Here is a 17232-nt window from a genome sequence, read left to right on the forward strand (position 1 = left end):
GCTCGTGCTGAAGTTGTTGTTTTTTTTTAAGATTTTTGTTTATTATTATAAGTACACTGTAGCTGTCTTCAGACACACCAGAAGAGGGCGTCAGATTCCATTATGGGTGGTTGTGAGCCACCAGGTAGTTGCCGGGATTCGACAGGATCTCTGGAAGAGCAGTCAGTGCTCTTACCTGCTGAGCCATCTCACCTGCCCCAAAAGACAACTCTTACAAGAATATTTAATTGAGGCTAGTTTACAGGTTCAGAGGTTCAGTCCATTATCATCAAAGTGGGAACATGGATGGCAGCATCCTGTCAGGCATGACACAGGAGGAGCTGAGAGTTCTACATCTTCATCTGAAGGCTGCTAGCAGAATACTGGTTTCCAAGCAGCTAGGATGAGGATCTTAAAGCCCAAATCCTAGTGTCACACCCACAGTGCCAAGACTACTCCAAGGCCACCCCTACTTCAACATCTAATAGTGCCAATCCCTGAGCTGTGGGAAGCCGCCTTCACATTTGCCATTATAAGATGGCGCTGACAGCTGTGTTCTAAGTAGTAAATAATCTGCACACGTGCAGGGGCAGTTTTCCCGCCACATGTTCTGCCTTTCCCGTGATGACAACTCGGCCGATGGGCTGCAGCCAATCAGGGAGTGACACGTCCTAGGCGGAGGATAATTCTCCTTAAAAGGGACGGGGTTTTGCCATTCTTTCTCTTGCTTTCTTGTTCTTGTTCTTTTTCTTGCTTTCTTGCTCTCTCTTGCTCTTGCTCTTGCTCTTGATCTTCCTCTCTTGCACTCTTGCTCTCTTGCACTCTTGCGCTCTTGCTCTCTGGCTCCTGAAGATGTAAGCAATAAAGCTTTTGCCGCAGAAGATTCCGGTTTGTTGCGTCTTTCCTGGCCGGTCGCGAACGCGTGTAAGAGTTGGTGCTGAGACCTGGGACGAGAAGACCTGGGACGAGAAATCCCGGGACGAGAAAACCCGGGACGGAATTTACCATCACCGGCGCAAGGAAGATCCCTCATTCCGGAACCAGAACTGCGGGTCATGGTAATGAAGTGTTCCCGTAAAACAGACTGTTGAGAATGATCCAGCCTGGATTCAGAACTCCTCAGCTGGGGAACGGTGGTAATGAAGTGTTCCCGCAAAACAGACTGTTGAGAAGGATTCAACTGCGTGAATTCAGAACTCTTCAGCTGGGGAACAGGGTACCCGTAAGTATAGCTTTACAAGGTAAGTCTGGCCTTGAACTTTCTAACGAAATTCAAGACAGTCTATCAGAAGTAAAGTGGGAAATAGCTTTACAAGGTAAGTCTGGCCTTGAACTTTCTAACGAAATTCAAGACAGTCTATCAGAAGTAAAGTGGGAAATAGCTTTACAAGGTATGTTTGGCCTTGAACTTTCTCTAGTGTTAGGAGCCTTTTTGTTCCTTTTCACATGTTATCAAGTGGTTAAGGCAGGGCTGAAAATTCTGGATGAAATTCAGGGCAATCTATCAGAAGTAAAGCGGGGAGAGAGAGTAGGAGCAAAGAGGAAATATGGCGCACAAAATAAGTATACAGGCCTTTCCACGGGTCTTGAACCCAAGGAAAAGTTTAGGTCAGGTAAGAATACCTGGGGAGAGATTAGAAGGAAGGAAAAGAAAAAAGATCAATTAGCGGAGGTCTCTAGGAGAAGGAGCCTAACAAAGATCGTCCAGAGACCTCAGGAGTCATTCTCAGATTTTGTGGCCAGAATGACAGAGGCAGCAGAGCGTATTTTTGGAGATTCAGAGCAAGCCGCACCTCTGGTAGAATAGCTCATTTATGAGCAAGCCACACAGGAGTGCCGAGCGGCCATAGCCCCAAGAAAGAACAAAGGTTTACAAGACTGGCTCAGGGTTTGTCGGGAGCTTGGGGGACCTCTCACCAATGCAGGCTTAGCGGCCGCCATCCTCCAATCCCAAAAACGCTCCATGGGCAGAAATGATCGGAGGACATGTTTTAACTGCGGGAAGCCTGGGCATCTTAAGAAAGATTGCAGAGCTCCAGATAAAAAGGGGGGGACCCTCACTCTGTGCTCTAAGTGTGGCAAGGGTTATCATAGAGCCGACCAGTGTCACTCTGTGAGGGATATAAAGGGCAGACTCCTTCCTCCGCAGTCAGAGAGGCGACCCAGGAAGACCCACAAGGGTGGACCTGCGTGCCGCCTCCAACTTCCTACTAATGCCTCAAATGAGTATTCAGCCGGTGCCGGTGGAGCCTATACCATCCTTGCCCCCGGGAACCATGGGCCTTATTCTCGGCCGGGGTTCACTCACCTTGCAGGGCTTAGTAGGCCACCCTGGAGTTATGGATTGTCAACATTCCCCTGAAATACAGGTCCTGTGCTCAAGCCCTAAGGGCGTTTTTTCTATTAGTAAAGGAGATAGGATAGCTCAGCTGCTGCTCCTCCCTGATAATACCAGGGAGAAATCTGCAGGACCTGAGATAAAGAAAATGGGCTCCTTGGGAAATGATCCTGCCTATTTGGTTGTATCTTTGAATGATAGACCTAAGCTCCGCCTTAAGATCAACGGAAAAGAGTTTAAAGGCATCCTTGATACCGGAGCAGATAAAAGTATAATCTCTACACATTGGTGGCCCAAAGCATGGCCCACCACAGAGTCATCTCATTCATTACAGGGCCTAGGATATCAATCATGTCCCACTATAAGCTCTGTTGCCTTGACATGGGAATCCTCTGAGGGGCAGCAAGGGAAATTCATACCTTATGTGCTCTCACTCCCGGTTAACCTCTGGGGAAGGGATATTATGTACCATTTGGGCCTTATTTTGTCCAATGAGAATGCCCCATCGAGAGGGTATTCAGCTAAAGCAAAAAATATCATGGCAAAGATGGGTTATAAAGAAGGAAAAGGGTTAGGACGTCAAGAGCAAGGAAGGACCGAGCCCATATCACCTAATATCTAATGATTGGGCAGTTTTAGTTACCTCCTTTTCAGGACAAATAGATAACCATTATCCAAAACATCCAATTTTACAGTTTGCCCAAAATCAATCTGTTGTGTTTCCACAAATAACAGTAAGAAACCCACTTAAAAATGGGATTGTGGTATATACTGATGGATCAAAAACTGGTATAGGTGCCTATGTGGCTAATGGTAAAGTAGTATCCAAACAATATAATGAAAATTCACCTCAAGTGGTAGAATGTTTAGTGGTTTTAGAAGTTTTAAAAACCTTTTTAGAACCCCTTAATATTGTGTCAGATTCCTGTTATGTGGTTAATGCAGTAAATCTTTTAGAAGTGGCTGGGGTGATTGGCAGCTAATTTGTCAAAAAGTCTTTCTCAGTATATGTTACAGAATTGGACAGCTGAATTTGAACAGACCCTTCGGGAATTGAGAATTGCCATCATTCAAGTCAACTCCACGCGCTTGGACCTGTCCCTGACCAAAGGATTACCCAATTGGATCTCCTCAGCATTTTCCTTCTTTAAAGAATGGGTGGAATTGATATTATTTGGAGATACACTTTGCTGTGGATTAGTGTTGCTTCTCTGGTTGGTCTGTAAGCTTAAGGCCCAAACTAGGAGAGACAAGGTGGTTATTGCCCAGGCGCTTGCAGCACTAGAACATGGTGCTTCCCCTGATATATAGTTATCTATGCTTAAGCAATAGGTCGCTGGCCACTCAGCTCTTGCACCCCACGAGGCTAGTCTCATTGCACGGGATAGAGTGAGTGCGCTTCAGCAGCCCGAGAGAGTTGCACGGCTAAGCACTGCAGTAGAAGGGCTCTGCGGCATATATGAGCCTATTCTAGGGAGACATGTCATCTTTCAAGAAGGTTGAGTGTCCAAGTGTCCTTCTCCCCAGGAAAAACGACACAGGACCAGACCAGGACCCCTCTGGGTGATGAGCCTGGAAGGAGGTTATGTGTACGGCTCCTTTACCTGCACACTGGGGATTTGACCTCTATCTCCACTCTCATTAATATGGGTGGCCTATTGCTCTTATTAAAAGAAAAGGAGGATCTGTGGGAAGCCGCCCTCACATTTGCCATTATAAGATGGCGCTGACAGCTGTGTTCTAAGTAGTAAATAATCTGCACACGTGCAGGGGCAGTTTTCCCGCCACATGTTCTGCCTTTCTCGTGATGACAACTCGGCCGATGGGCTGCAGCCAATCAGGGAGTGACACGTCCTAGGCGGAGGATAATTCTCCTTAAAAGGGACGGGGTTTTGCCATTCTTTCTCTTGCTTTCTTGTTCTTGTTCTTGTTCTTTTTCTTGCTTTCTTGCTCTCTCTTGCTCTTGCTCTTGCTCTTGCTCTCTTGCACTCTTGCTCTCTTGCACTCTTGCGCTCTTGCTCTCTGGCTCCTGAAGATGTAAGCAATAAAGCTTTTGCCGCAGAAGATTCCGGTTTGTTGCGTCTTTCCTGGCCAGTCGTGAACGCGTGTAAGACTGAGCCAAGCATGTACAAGCCATCATGCACCCATACTGAGGAAGTATTTATATAATTGAGGTCTTGCTCGTAGTTCCCTTCTCATCAAGGCAGGGAGCATGGTGGTATGCAGGCAGATGCTGGAGACGTAGCAGAGAGGTAAGTCATGATCTTAGGCAGGGAGAGAGAGGGGAGGGCTTGTTGAAACCTCAAAACCCACCCACAGTGACATGTCATTCCACCCTTACCAAAGACATGCCAGATTCAGAACTGGTAGTAACCAGTATTTCTCTAATTGGATTTAAGGCTTTCTCAATAAGATTAGTGCTCATGACTGGTACTGGAAACCTAGCCAATTACTAAGGGCTGGTGATGTCATGGATCTTGGAGAACTGAAAGACCTCCAAAGGGAGACTCTCATTCAAGTCTCGGGATAATAGCGGACCCCAAGAACTCACGAGAGACCAAGCTTGATGCAAAACACATGAGGCTTTATTCGGGGAAAGCCAGAGCTCTGGGGATGACTCATATCCCACGCAGGGGTAGAGGAGTCGACCACGAGGGGAAAGGGGTCCCAGTTTTTATAGGCCCTCAGGGGGGAAAGGAGAAGGGGGGAGTAGGGGATTTCCAGATCTAAACAATGTAGAATGATTGATTTCTCAAGAAATGGGTATGGGAGGGAAACAAGGAAAGAGCCTAATGCAGGTGCAGTAACTCCAGATTGGCCCTGGCTGTGGTTGCTGGGGAGATTTTCTGACTCTATCTTAGTAATCAATATCATAAACACCTGGCAGTGAGGTGCAGCAGTGGGCACACACCTGGGTTCGAGGAACGGTCAAAACACTGGCAGACACACGGGTTCAAGGAGCAGCCAGAGCATTGTGCACCTCTATTTTTCTAAATCAGTGAAGCTACTTCTACTAACAATGAAATCTATTTTGCCAATTTCAGGGCTTCTGTGACCTTTTACTTTCTGTCAGGATCTTTCAGAACTATAAGCACCTCGTTACCAGCCCAATCCCTAACTACATTCTAAATATTTATTCCTATACCTCCCAGATAACTGTAGTCCTCATCCCATATCAGGAAAACCTTTCTGTGCAACTGATAGAGACCATTACAGAAGATCACAACCAATCAAAATGCAGAGTTTTGAAGCCCTGTCTCAATATACAGTCTCTACAGTACAACTCTAGCACCCAAGACTCAGGGAGCATTGCGGAAGAGTGGATGAAAAGACTGTAGAGCTAACACGAAAGTAAGAAATCCCAGGAGGCCTCAACTGTACAGGAAGGATTACAGGCAATGAAAGAAGACTGAAATCAAGAGATATTGTTTTCCCTGGAAAGATCACACCAAATTGGTTATTCAATAGTATAAATGGTCATCCCTGAAAACATATAAGTAACATACAAAAAGGGAAGGTTGTACTTCTGTATTTAGGAGTGTGTGTGTGTGTGTGTGTGTGTGTGTGTGTGTGTGGTGTATATGTGTATGTATGTAACAATAGTTAAAGAAAAGGCAATGAATTAGAAAAAGCAAGGAGAAGTGTTGTGTCCGGCCAGCAGATCACAGCCTGGGTTCTAGCCTGGAAAGGCATTTAGGAAACAAGGAAGAGAAGAGGGGCTAGGTGGCGAGAGAAAGAAATGCAGCTAAGACAGACATTCTGATCAAAGCTCAATTTTACTGTTCCGCACGCAGTTATGAAGCAGGGGAAGGGGGCCCAGTTCCTACCAAATAATCTCGGGGTCCAGTCGCAAAGCGGCAGGTTCCAGCAGTGGGCGTGGCAGAACGATTGAACGGGAAGCTACACCCCTGAGCAAGCAGGTTTCAGGCTGGGGGAAGGGAGACTACAGAGAAGTATAGGGGAGTGGTTGGAAGGAGGAAAGGGAAGGGGGAAATTATATAATGATATTATTCTCCAAAGAATCAATGAAATAGGTGGGTGTTTTGTTTTGTTTTGTTTTGTTTTGTTTGTTTGTTTGTTTTTGAAAACCCTCAGCCAGGCAGTGGTGGCGCATGCCTTTAATCCCAGCACTTGGGAAGCAGAGACAGGCAGATTTCTGAGTTTGAGGCTAGCCTGGTCTACAGCGTGAGTTCCAGGACAGCCAAGGCTTTACAGAGAAACCCTGTCTCGCAAAACAAAACAAAGAAAGAAAGAAAGAAAGAAAGAAAGAAAGAAAGAAAGGAAGAAAGAAAGCAAGCCCTCAGCTGGATGTGGAGGCAGAGGCAGATGAATCTCTGTGAGTTCAAGGTCAGTCTGGTCAGTTCCAGGACAGCCAGGGCTACACACAGAAAAACTCTGTCTCAAAACAAAAGAAAGAAAAGAAAGAAAGAAGGAAGGAAGGAAGGAAAAAAGAAAGCTTCCTGGGGGTCTGGAGGACCCAGGTTTTATTTCAAACATCCATGTGGTGAGCATGTGGTGAGTTACTGAAAGACCCACAATGTGAGGACTCCCCCACGTTCTGACTCGGAGAGGTGATACCCCAAATCACTCACTAGAAACGGTCTTGATGCAAACTGTAAGAGGACTTTTACTTCAAGAGTGCTCTTGAGCCCACAGTCACACACCACGCAGGGGTAGAGGACCATGGCCCATGCAGGTAGCTGGGTAAGGGGGTATTTAAAGGAAGAAACTGGGGCTGGAGAGATGGCTCAGAGCTTTAGAGCACTGACTGCTTTTTTTTTTTTTCCTTTGGTTTGTTGAGACAGGATTTCTCTGTGTAGCCCTGGCTGTCCTGGAACTCACTCTGTAGACCAGGCTGGCCTCAAACTCAGAAATCTGCCTGCCTCTGCCTCCTGAGTGCTAGGATTAAAGGCGTGCACCACCACCCCTGGCCTGACTGCTCTTCTAGAGGTCCTGATTTCAATTCCCAGCAACCATATGGTGGCTCACAACCATCTGTAATGGGATCTGATGCCCTCTTCTGGTGTGTCTGAAGACAGCTATACTGTACTCATATACATAAAATAAATAAATCTTGCCGGGCATGGTGGTGCATGCCTTTAATCCCAGCACTCATACAAAGAATCCCTGTCTCGAACCCCCCACCCCAAAAAAGGAAGAAACTACAACTCAAGGGGGTGGGGAGGGCGTTGTTGGAAAATACCAAAAACACCAGTTAAGGGTCACGAGGAAGTGCAAAGTCACATGAGTCACAAGGAATACTGGTAATTGTGTGGGTTATTTCTCAAGACAGTTTCTATAAGCCCCTAACAATAGCACATTTGCATAGCGGGTTCCATGAATGGTCAGGGTGGTTCTTTTGAACAAACACTCCCTGAACCCAGGAAGCGGATGGGTGGAGGATCTTGGCTGTCCTGGAACTCACTCTGTAGACCAGGCTGGCCTCAAACTCAGAAATCTGCTGCCTCTGCCTCCCGAGTGCTGGGATCAAAGGTGTGCATCACCACGCCTGGCTTCAGGTCTGTTTAAATACAGACTGCACAGTTAAAGCTGGATGCTAATGATCAATAGCACTGTCTACTTTGGGCCATTCTCCGGCCCATATGTTTAGTGGTGGTAGGATCCTGAAGAACAGGCACTGTCATCTGTCAGGCTGGCCTCGAACTCAGAAATCCACTTGCCTCTGCCTTCCAAGTGCTGGGATTAAAGGCGTGCACCACCACGCCCGGCTTTCATTTTCACTTTCTCTTTTCTTTTCTTTTTTTTAAAGATTTATTTATTATATGTAAGTATACTGTAGTTGTCTTCAGACACACCAGAAGAGGGCGTCAGATCTCATTACGGATGGTTGTGAGCCACCATGTGGTTGCTGGGATTTGAACTCAGTACCTTTGGAAGAGCAGTCAGTGCTCTTAACTGCTGAGCCATCTCACCAGCCCCCATACTACACTTTTTCACTGCAACCTTCTACAACTCCAGTTCCAAGGGATCAGATGCCTTCCTCTGACTTCCAAGGACACTAGGCACACAAGTGGTGCACAGCCATATGTGCAGGCAAAACAGATACATAATTTTTTTTAAACTCAGGTCTCCTGGTGAGTCCAAGAAGTGACTACAACAAAGTAAAGCAGTATATCAACAAAAAAATTTAGATCAGTAGCAAAAATATGGCTGATGTGTAATTATCACATTATTGGAAAGTAAAAGAAAGGTAAAGTAGACAGAGTCTTAAGCTATAGTGTAAGAATCAGTCCTACCAGGGAACAGATTGCTCATTTTTCCTATTAAGAACAGCTTATGCAGATCTATAATGAAAAGGAGAAAGCTGAACAAAGTGTAAAAACAAAAGAGGCTCCAGAAGAAAGGGCCAAAGTCTGGTTGGAACCAAGCCCCTAGATCATGGAGACAAAAGTTTAAAGAAAAGCCTGATTCTAAATAAAGGAAGTGGTGACTTCAGGGCAAAACTCCACCCAGCCAAGCTCCCAAACTTTGAAAGGATCAAAGCGAAGCTTAAGCTGTGATGGAAATCAACAGAAAGCTCATTCAAATCAAACTGTGGGAGGGGTTCAAGCCCCATCAGGTAGCTGGGCAACTTCTGGGAGAGATGACCTGAGTTTTAGGAGATTCCGGGTTTATGGACAAAAATACAAGAAAGGGGTTGTGGAATTTTCCTTTGCAGCTAAGGAGAGCTGCTGAGGCCAAGCCTGCGTCAGGAGTGTCCCTTCTCGGAGGCGCAGAGAGGCCACTCTGTAACCTGAGAAGCTGAATACCTAGTGTGTTAGAGATCCCAAGATGTTGGAGATGCCAGACTTAGGGGATACCGGCCCACTGAGCCCCAGGAGAGGGGTTACAGTCAACAAAGCTGAAAAGAGTTGGAGAGCTGAAGAGCCCTTGAACCTCAGGCGTGAAGACTCAGAATTTGGGGTTTGCCCTGTTGAGGTGACATCAGTGCTTTAGGCCCCTTTTTTCCAAAACAGATGAGGAAAATTTTTCAAAATTACATTATCATTAACACCTGATACCAAGGCAAGTGAGTCAATTAACACTTGGTATTGAAACGTGAGGACTCCCCCACATTCTGACTCAGGAGAGGCAACACCCCAAATCACTCACGAGAAACGGTCTTGCTGCAAACTGCAAGAGGACTTTTTTATTTCAAGAGCGCTCTCGGGCCCACAGTCATACACCACACAGGGGTAGAGGACTGTGGCGCCCCGAGTAGCTGGGTAAGGGGGTATTTAAAGGAAGAAACCACAACTCAAGGAAGGTGGGGAGGGCGTTGTTGGAAAATACCAAAAATACCAGTTAAGTGTCACAAGGAAGTGCAAAGTCACAAGAGTCACAAGGAATACCTGGTAATTGTGCGGGGGGGGGGGGGGGGGGGGAGGAGTGGGGGGGGTCATTTCTCAAGACAGTTTCTAAGAGACCCTAACAATAGCACATTTGCATAGCGGGTTCCAGCAATGGTCAGGGTGGATCAGGGTGACTTTCTTTGAATGAACACTCCTTGAACCCAGGAAACGGGTGGGTGGAGGAATGTCGCTATCTGTTTTATGATTAGCATACCTTGGAGCATTGAGTCACAGAGGTCACATTCTCAAGCCTGGGCCTAAAGGCCTAGAATTTTGCTTTTACGTTATACTTTTTCAGTATCAGGTGATACCAAGACAAGCAACTATAATAGGAAAATTACCGACCACATTTCTTATAAGAAAAGATTAAAAAACTCACAAAACAAAACACCATGGCAACTTGTAGCCAGTGTCACATGAAAACTTAAAAAGACCAAACAGCATAACAGAATAAATCAATCTTATTGCAAGGGCATTTTAGTACCAATGGCAATCAACACGATACCAAAGTACAATGTATGGTTATTACAACCAATTCAAAATGATGTACTTGGCAAAATACATCCTTTCATGATTAAAAAACCTAAACAAAGTAGGAATACTAAGAAACTATAGAGAGATGTCCAAAGTACTCCTTCTAACAGGCTTTCTGGTGAACCAGTGAATGTCTTCCCATTCTGGTCAAGAACAATCTGTCTGTTCCCAAGAATTCTCTTCAACATTGTATTATAACTTAAAGCAAAGACAATTTGGCAAGAGAATATAAAGAAATGCATTTATATGAGAAAAGAAGTAAGATACCTTTATTTGCCCTATTTGTATATGCCCCAAATCCTACAGAATGCATATGAGTACAACCACAATTAGAACTAGTAAGTGAAATCAGTGAGGTTGTAGAATACCAGTATATATTTTTTTAATTTTAAAAAGATATATTATGTACATTATAGCTATCTTCAGACACATCAGAAGAGGGCATCAGATCCCAATACAAATGGTTGTAAACCACCATGTGGCTGCTGGGAATTGAACTCAGGACCTTTGGAAAGCAGTCAGTGCTCTTAACCTCTGAGCCATCTCTCCAGCCCTTCCCCTCCTCTTTTTATTTTCGAGACAGGGTTTCTCTGTGTAGCCCTGACTGTCCTGGAACTCACTCTGTAGACCAGACTAACCTTGAACTCAGAAATCTGCCTGCCTCTGCCACCCAAGTGCTGTGATTAAAGACATGCACCACCACTGCCCCCCCTTTAAATTGTTTATTTGTATGAGTAAGTACACTGTAGCTGTCTTCAGACACACTGGAAGAGGGGATCAGACTCCACTATGGATGGTTATGAGCTGCCATGTGGTTGCTGGGAATTGAACTCAGGACCTCTGGAAGAGCAGTCAGTGCTCTTAACTGCTGAGCCATATCTCCAGCACCCAATATTTATTTTAAAATCCATTACCACCCGGCGTGGTAGCTCACACCTTTAATCCCAGCACTTGGGAGGCAGAGGCAGGCGGATTTCTGAGTTCGAGGCCAGCCTGGTCTACAGAGTGAGTTCCAGGACAGCCAGGGCTATACAGAGAAACCCTGTCTCGAAAAAAAAAAAATCCATTACCAATCATGGTTTCTACATTTCATACCGAAGAACATTAAATTTAAGAAAGCCATTTCCAACAGTCTAAAAAACTAAGGTATTTAGAAATAGGTTTCATAAAAGAACTGGAATACCAAAAGCTACAAAGCAATTTTGAAAAAAAGTAAGACAAATAATTGAGCAGTTATCCCAATGTCAAAGGCTGACTTTTACACCACAGAATTACACCTTTTAATCCATGAAGGCAGAGAGGTGCAAAGTCGGTGACTGGGGTCAGAATGGCACTGACAGGAGTCAGAATTAGAAGGACATATGGAGAGCATTTCAAAGAGCAATCAACAGAGGGCTGCTGCCTATGGAAGCTAGTGATTAGAGAAAAGAAAGACATTAGAGAAAAATCACACACACACACAAGGCAATCTCCAATAACTTCACACATACAAATACATACATACAGACATATAGATAGACTGATGGACAGACAGTGAACGGATGGAGCAAAGCTTCAACAAGCAGGCTCCAACCATTTTACACATTCACATGTATACATCATATATACATGTATACACACTTGATGAATGGAACAAAGCTTCAACAAGCTCCAACCACTTTACACACACACACACACAATTTGGTGTATGGGTGGAACAAAGCTCCAACAACCATTTTTAATCCCACAATTTATGTATCCCAGTGGAATCTTTTAAGTAGTAGAGCATTCTGTTTTTCCTCTAGTGAATGACTATGAAAGGACATTATGTTTCCCAATACCTATACATGAAAAAAATTACATAATAATGGTAAAAAAAAATCATTCCCAAGAACCTAAGAACATTCATAACCAATCAACTTGCTACAGATTAACAGAGTGTGAGCAATGAAGGTTATTTTCACAACCAGTTTTTCTTATTGGCAGGCAGCAATTTGCAATAACTAAGTGTGGAGCTCCCAGCTTGGGGAAATAAAGGGGTGGGAGAGAATCCTAGTCCTGCCAGAGTTCCGGTGCTCTGGGCTGGCAGACTCGGGGACTTCTGTGCGCTCTTCATACAGCCCAGGGTGTGTGTGGGGGTCTGGCTGTGGAAAGACACTGAACTTCAGTCCTTGGGGAAGGAGAGGGAGCAGTTCAAGGTCTCTGGACCTCAGGGAGGCCAGAGATGACAGGTTCTCGGTCTCAGACATCCCAGATGTTGCTGTACATCGAGGAAGAGCTGAGAACAAAGTGGGAACCCTAGCTCGATCAGTCCCCGGGCCAAAGGGAGAAGGGGGCGGGGGGGGGGTCTCGTTCCCTCTCAAGCAAAAGTCCTTGGTCCGGGTTGGTGGCTGGAACACAGGAAGGCCTTCCGGCGGTAGATTAGACACGGTTTTTCAGAGGAAAGCCTGCTCTGTTGCCCCAACACAAGGAGTCTCAATGAGCAGAGACAGTTCATGGTTTTAAAGCGTTATTGTAGAAAGGCAGAGAGAAAGAGAGAAGGTAGGAAGAGAGAGGCCAGCCATGGCCACATGGAGAAAGTGGGTAAGGGTGGGGAAGAAGGAGAGCTGGAGATGAGAATAATAGAGGTGAGAGCTTAAGAGAGGAGGAGCCAAGCAGCCCCTTTTATAATGGGCTGGACTATCTTGCAGTTGCCAGGTAACTATAGGGAGGTGCATACCTGGCTATTGTCAGGTAACTGTGAGGGTGGAGTTTAGCCAGAATGCCAGGAGCTTGGGACTTTGTCTTTGTGATATATAGGATTATGGCGTTGGGGGCTCCGTGGTGTCAGGCTTGGAGCATGTCTGTCCCTTGTAGAGTTTCTATTGGGTCTCCAGAGTATCTCTCTCGACCAGAAAACAGGCTGCCTTTCACAGTTTAAACTAAGAAAGGATTAATTTTTTTCACTTAAAAATTAATCTTATAAAAATCTTAAAATAATCATAAATCTGAACTTTCATATATATAAAAAAAATCATTGCTACTTTAAACCTTCAGAATGCACATGTATTCGTTAGCAGTTCTTATTAAATCCTATTAGGAAGCTGAGGGCAAGAATGGGTTGAAGGAGTCAATCGTCACCAGTCCAGCCTCGGTGAGAGTCACAGCAGCCAATGGCAGCAGCTAGACTGCTACTGTCCTTGTTTCCTAACCTCACAAAGGCCCTAGCTCAAGGAATGAGAGGACTTTTTTTCTGAACTTTAAATTGCTCTCTAAGATTTTCTACATTAGAGCCAGTAACAAAAATATCTTAACCTAGCTTCACTAACAATTTTACTTTTCCAAATGCTTTCTAAGGCTGGTGGTCACAGCTGACCATCTACATCTCTGAGTTCTTTCCTAGGGTGGTGACTGAATCACAACTAGCTCCAGCAGCAATGCCTGAAAGAGATCAACCATTATTAGTGTGAATTCCAGAGATACTGCTGGAAGCCCCTTAGAGTTTTCATACAGTTCTTAGATTAAGAGGGATGTGAAGGCAAAAACACAGGAAAACCCCACAACAGTTTTCAAGAAGTCTTCAGGACATGTAGTCTTCCACCCCCACCCCTCCCCCCACCCCTCCGTGCCGGTCTAAGGCACACCCATAGTGATTGAGCTGGGCTGCATTCCAAGAGTTGTTCCTCCTGCATGACCCTTGACACTCCTACTTTGGTGCAAAACATTGAATACTCTTAAGAAGACAGTGCCTCCCCACCGACCTATAGGTTGTTAAATGCACTCTTGAACAAAATCCCAACTGATTTTTCTGATGGTCAAAATAAGCAATCTGATCTTATAATTCAGGTGAATGCTACAGTTCTAATATAGCTATAAAAACGTCATGAAAGAATGAAGTTGACTTGCATTTCTTGATTTCTGAATTTATTACAAAGTTATGGTAGAGAAGGAAGTAAGAAAGAAAAGGTAGAGGAGGGGTGGAGGAAAGGAGGTAGGGAAGGGAAGGAAGGAGGATTGGAAGGATGGAGGGAGAGATAGAGGGAAGGGGAAGGGAAGGAAGGAAGGAAGGAGAAAGGGAGAAAAGGTGGTAGGGAAGGAGGGAGGGGGTAAGGTGATATGGAAGAGGAAGGGAGAGAAGAAGGGAAGGAAGGAGGAAGGGAGGTAGCGAAGGAGAGAGGGAGGGAGGAGGGAGGAAGGACAGAGGGATGGAGGGAGGGAAGGTAGAAAATGAGGGAGACAGGAACTAGTTCAAGGATTATTACATCATTAAAGTCTACAAGTAAAACCATGGAATTTCATAAAAGATTTCTGCTACTTTCATAAATGCATGACTAATGGAGAGAAAGATAAGATTCTAAATTAGTTTTAAAAGGTTTGAGGGGAAGTGTTTCAGGCTTATACAACCTTTTTAGCATCAATTTTGTTGAATGCAAAAGAAGCCCCTGAATTTTGGACATTTACATATTTCAGAAATCTTACATTTAATGCCTGAGTGATGAGTATTTCCGTTTTACAGAAGAAAAGCTCAGTAAGATTTGATCATTAAAAACATACAGTGTGGTCTCTTTTGCCTAAAGCCTGCTAATACCTTCCATGGCAGTTGGAATGAAGCTCAACTTCTTTTTTAAAATCACATTTCTTACATTTACCTCTGAGGAGTGGCCCTTGTCTACAGTGACCCGCAAGGATTTATCAGTACATTAGACTTGAGAGCTGTACCATTCTGAGTAGCCTTTCTGAAATCACTTGTTGAATAAATTATCAGTTAGATGCTAGCTTCTTGTCCCCTTTTCCCTTTCTGACAACAAGAAGTCAGCCATGATGTGATAAATGCAGGACTTAAAGCTTTGGAGTGGGAGAGAGAATGTTGTCCTGGAGGCCACTCTGGGAACTGATCTGACTCAGCTTCGTCAAAGTGGTTTATACTCATTCATCCTTTAGCCAGTTATACATAACAATTAATTTCTCGTGTCCTTGCTATACCCTGTTATTGCCAAACTTTAACGTTGGTGCCAAGTAGACAGGCATAAAATGGCGTCTCATTGGCCAACCAAACATCATTTCTTTCTCTGAGAATTCCCATTTCTATGTGTTGATTAACAGTGCACAACCTTCCACCCCCACCCACTGCTCTTTTGTCTTTTTCCCTCACTGTTCTGGAGACCTTAGCTTAAGGCAGGGCTCAGACTGATGCTTATCTCATGCCCCCAGGGGCCTTCTTTCTTTTCTTCTAATGATTTATTTATTTTATGCATATGAGTACACTGTAGCTGTCTTCAGATACACTAGAAGAGGGCATCAGATCCCCTTACAGATGGTTGTGAACCACCATGTGGTTGCTGTGGATTGAACTCAGGACCTCTGGAAGAGCAGTCAGTGTTCCTAACCGCTGAGCCATCTCTCTAGCCCTATGCATGCATTCTACCTTTTTACTTGTGTCTTTTGTCCTTCAAAACCTTCTGGTTGTAGTGTAGCTAAAGTAACTAATTATTCCCTCTCTGCCTTTGTATTTGTGTGTCTTTTTTTTTTTTTTTTTTTTTTTTTTTTTTGGTTTTTCGAGACAGGGTTTCTCTGTGTAGCCCTGGCTGTCCTGGAACTCACTTTGTAGACCAGGCTGGCCTCGAACTCAGAAATCTGCCTGCCTCTGCCTCCCAAGTGCTGGGATTAAAGGCATGCTCCACCACGCCTTGTGTATTTGTGTGTCTTATATAAGAAATTTTTATTATGGTGACACAACAATCTTCTATCATTCCATTTTCTTGGAATTTCAGGTTTTTCACACCTGGTTTAACCCACCTGGAACTAATTTTGTGATATAAAATTTTTATCTTTTTTAGTATAGAATGGCATTGAGTTCAGCAGAAGTTGTTGATTGAGTCCTTTTTCTTTACTTGTTAAATGTTTTCTGTTAAATGACAGTTCTTCCATGTGAGTTGACCTATTTCTAGGCCCCTCTCTCCAGCATTCCATGCTATCATACTGTTTCAGCTTCTGTGCCTCAGGGTAAGTTTTGGATTCCAATACGCAACCTAGCCCTTCAAGATATCTCAGTTCTGGGCAAGCTAGTGCATGCCTGTAATCTTTTAAACTTGTGAGGCAAGGAGGGAGTGTGTGTTTGAGATTAGCCTGTCACAACACAGTGATATAGTGCCTCACTGCAGAAAAACAAAATGCCAACTATCCCTCCAAACACCAAACCTTAGTTCCCGATGTGTGGGAGTCTCTCCAATTAGCTGCTATCATCTTTTCAAAGTCTTGCCACAGAGGTATGATTTTGAAAAACGCATAGAAAAATAACGGGTGTGCTGTATTGTTTTAGCTTTCTATATTTGTGACAATACTTGAGAGGACAACTTAAATGGAGAAATTGTTTTGGCTCATGGTTTCAGAGGTTTCAATCCATGGCTTGTTGGCTCCATTCCTCTGGGCACAAGGCAAGACATTCAGGCCATGAGGATACAATGTAGAAGAGGAAGCTATTCACTTCATAGTGGACAGGAAGCACAGAGACAGAAAGTGGCAAGGTCCAGGGCAAGATGGATACCAAGGACAGTTCCAAGTGACTTATGTCTCTAGGTAAGCTCAAGTCCTTGTAGGCAAGTCCAGCCTACGGCCATGGGCTGCATGGGACCAAAATATAAATGTGACCCAACACAAAATAATAAACTTAGATACACCATTATGAATATTTTGAGACTTGATTTCACAGTTCTGGGGCATAAACTCTATATGACCTTGCTATATTTCAGTGTGAAAAGGCTGGACATTTCTTTGGGTTTCTAGCCCTTCTCCAAATAATACCATCAGCTTGGGACCAGGGTTTTAGCACATGAGTATGTGGAATATATTTTATATTCAAATCCTAAAAGTAGTTAATTTAAAAATTCACTAACTTATTCAATAAACGACTGTGCTAAATGAATATTAGATTTTTATTAATATTGTACAGATACTTTAATAGGTTAAAAAGATAATGAGTTTAACATGCAATTAAAGGAGATTAATTAATACAAACATGGATAAATGGGTTACTATTTAGTAAATATTTTGGGAATAATTTCCTTTCAGTTC

The sequence above is a fragment of the Mus musculus genome, chromosome 13 (genome assembly GCF_000001635.26).
Source record: "Mus musculus strain C57BL/6J chromosome 13, GRCm38.p6 C57BL/6J".
Lineage (NCBI taxonomy): Eukaryota > Metazoa > Chordata > Mammalia > Rodentia > Muridae > Mus > Mus musculus.